Source organism: Rosa chinensis, chromosome 2 (genome assembly GCF_002994745.2).
Source record: "Rosa chinensis cultivar Old Blush chromosome 2, RchiOBHm-V2, whole genome shotgun sequence".
NCBI classification, from domain to species: domain Eukaryota; kingdom Viridiplantae; phylum Streptophyta; class Magnoliopsida; order Rosales; family Rosaceae; genus Rosa; species Rosa chinensis.
Genome location: NC_037089.1, coordinates 48,556,337 through 48,559,792, shown reverse-complemented (window position 1 = coordinate 48,559,792; position 3,456 = coordinate 48,556,337). Strand labels below are relative to the sequence as shown.

The 3,456-nt window shown below is 38.8% G+C and overlaps 1 long non-coding RNA gene across 1 annotated transcript; it reads left to right on the top strand.

Annotated features, from left to right (window-relative positions):
* The first annotated feature begins 1,520 nt into the window (after nt 1–1,520).
* Nucleotides 1,521–2,034, top strand: LOC112186217. Its single transcript, XR_002930686.2, has 2 exons — nt 1,521–1,657; nt 1,699–2,034. It is a non-coding gene; the product is annotated as an uncharacterized LOC112186217 (long non-coding RNA).
* The last annotated feature ends 1,422 nt before the right edge of the window (nt 2,035–3,456 follow it).

The window sequence follows — 3,456 nt, the reverse complement described above, 5'->3', positions numbered from 1 at the left end:
CAATATGAGAGGAATACTCACCAATTCACTCTTCAGTTTCTCTGAAACAGAGTGCTAATAAGTAAAGAAAAGGAATTATAATATATTGGGTGGCCTTAGTAAATCGGGTGCACTTAATATATATTGGGTCGATGTCGTAAACTTCAAGTGAATGTTCGGTAACTTGGGTTAATTATCGAACTTATTGCGATTGGTCAAACGTGGTCAATATTGGTCAAACTAAGAGTCAAATGGTCAATCCTGATCAAACCAGGAAAAGTTGGTTTGGACGATTTATTAATCGTCGAGATTTTGTATAATTGTTCAAGAGATATTAACTATCGAAATGTCGGAATTCAGGACTCCAATTACCTGAGGAACGGAAGGTTCGTGACTCTCGGAGTACGTGAGAGAAAGCATCGAAATCCAGGTAGGGATTCAGGACTCTCCTCGGTTAGTGATTTTCATATGTTGTTATTAAATTATGCATGTTAGTTGGTATGGTTTGGTTGTGTTCAAATGCAATGCATACTAACCAAACCATGTGAGAAATGTGATGGCTTGAGAGCGAAGGATAGCTCTGAATTTCTTGGGTTCGATCCCCAAAACCTCCGGAGGGTTAGTTACACCGGTCGGACGGTGAGCGATCGCAATAACGACCCGATCCGTGTGTGTAGCTAGGTAGCGGACGCTCTCACTACGCTTATCTGGTGATAAATTAATTTGAGGTAAGATCGTGTAGTGGGTCTATGGGACCGGCCATCAGGTAATATTTGGATTTGGCGCCGTATTTATTTAAGCATCATGCATCAGTTTTCAAGTTAAAAAACATTAAAGTTTGTCGTTCCTTTTAAAATATTTGGTTTAAGCATGTTTTCATACTGGGATCCCAAATATATATTTAGTGGTTTCAAACCTAGTCGTGGCAGAGTTCCTGTAAGAGCAGCGAGGACGAAAGCTCACCCCTACAATAGTGTGGATGCAGGTACTGTGCACTGGTGATGGGACAATAGCGGACGGAGCTGGGTGTGCGGAACAAGTTCGGTAAATTTTGTCGTTTAGACCTTGTTCTAAATTCTATTTCTCGAACTTCGTATTCTGAGACTTGTTGATAGTTAGCCTTGTGTCAATTTTGGTTGAGTTCTCATTTCCTTGAAGTTCGTACCTCGTGTGTGAGAATTCATTTCAAGTTCTAGACGAATGAAATAAATTTTAGCAACTCAAGGATTTTCACCTCAAAAATATTTGTAGCTTCCGTTGTGTTTATACGAAAAGTTTTCAAACAAAATGCCTAGCGGTTTTTTAGAATGCAAATCGAGCGTTCGGTTTATGATTTAGAGGCTCGCGGCACTGTGACGTGCTTAAACTGGTGAGGTGCAGCTTGGGGCGTTACAAGGAGCTTGTGAATTTACTTCAATTTCATGAAATCTAGACTCTCTGTCTAATCTAAGGGTCCTGAAACTCGACACATCAGTCTTCCAACAATATTTTATTTTTCATTTAAACCTCGTTAACTTGGCTGTTAACTCTACGGAAAAAATAAAAAGAACTCGTATTGTTTTTCTCTATGTGTAGTATCAACCCCAAATTGATGTGCTGCATTGCTCTTTCTTTGAGCTTCCATGGAAACTCGTCCATGATTCAATTTATTCAAACACGTAATTTCAGATTATGGGGAGTATCTGTACAAGAAAACTGAATTTTTTCTTGAAGTAACAGATCATCAGACTCAAAGATCGTTGCAGAACTCCGATATTGGCGGTATGGTCTTGGATTGACAAACTGAAATTTTTGTATTGAAATTAAATTTGGTGCGAGCATGGAGCTATAGTATGGTCTTGACCAATCTATAGGGGAAACTATAATGCAAGCTGCACGAGAAAAGGGGTATGGTCTTGACTCTTGACCAACTCGTTAGTGTGATGAGCCGTGGTCATGATCCTTGTTATCTGTAAATAAATCAAATCATGATTGTTAGTATCTGTACAAGAAAACTGGGTATTTGAAAATCCGTTGCTTCTTAATGTGATTGAAATCAACACTTGGTTATTCTTATACTGTCACGATGACTTTACCTACAATCTTTTGCAAATCATGGTGTGACCAATTGATATCATTTACTCTGAATTTTGAGCACACGGTTTGTAGAAATCAATTTGGGGTTGTTACCATGTACATACAGGCAGGGGTGGAACTGTAATTCGGCCTGAAGGGGTCCGGATCCCCCGCCCCCCCCCCCCCAACCCAGTTTTTTGACAAATGTCAGCTAGCTGGCTTAGTGGAGTACAAAAGTTTAGAAATTTAGTTTAATTTCAAGTGATGGACCCCCCCCCCCCAAGCCCACGTGACAAGCTCTGGTTACTCTTCTCTTTTATATAAGGTCTGATGGTTAGGTTTTCTTACCCTTTTTTGGTCAAAAAAGTGGCTTCAAATCTTGTTAATTGGACACAACCCAAACAGACAAAGCCCACAAAGCAAATAAAAAAATAACACAGTAGACCATAAATATGAGCCTCAGAAACTTTTGTCAGTGCCTCTACTTCTATACTGTCGCTGCAATAGCATCTGATTAAGAAAGAAAAAGAATTTCATTCTCCAGTTCTCTTTTTCAATTGACAATAGCAGAAAAATGTAAGATCTTCATCATAAAATTTAGAAATAGACCCCTAAATTACATTGTCATTACCGTTTCTCAATTTCACACGAATATTGGTTTGGTGTTCTTGCGTATACTGAACAAAACTTTAATAAATGTGTAGATGAAAAAAAGATTCATCTCTCATACTTGTAGATGAAAAATCATCTGCAAATACGACTACACTTGACCAATAGTTAATTAAAATGAATCGATTAAACTTTAAATTTAATCCCCTTAATACTAAATCCGGACCCCCCAAGTCAAAAATCCTGGTTCCGCCCTTGCGTACAGGAGAAAGACAATATGAGTTTAGCTCTTTTTTTTTTGTTTTTGGTTTTTTTTCCTTTGCTTTTAGTTAACGATAGTTAACAGCCAAGTTAATTGTAACGTCCCGAACCTAAATTTACCAGTTTACAAGTCTTTCGATGGGTAAACGACATTTACATTTACTTTTTGGCTCCGTTTCGACATTTTAGGGGGCCCTAAAAGTTAACTTTTTGTTCAGGTCAAAATTTGAGAAAATTTCCTTCATGAAAGTTGTAATGGACGTTAAACCAAGCGCGTGCATATGTGGTATGTAAAAATCGGAGCTCATATGCGAAAGTTATACGTGAAAATGTGAAAGTTACTGTTCATGATAAGTAGTATATATTTGAAATTTTTACTGTTGGGCCGGGTAACTTTCTTTTCTCCTTCTCTCTCCTCCCGCACGCTCCCTCTTTCTCCTCTGCGCATTTTCTCTCTCTCCTCTGCAACTCCGGTTGCTTTCTCTTTCCGACCACCAAAAAGCATGAAACCGGTGGCTACGGACTCGTCTTGACCTCCCCTTAGCCCCTACA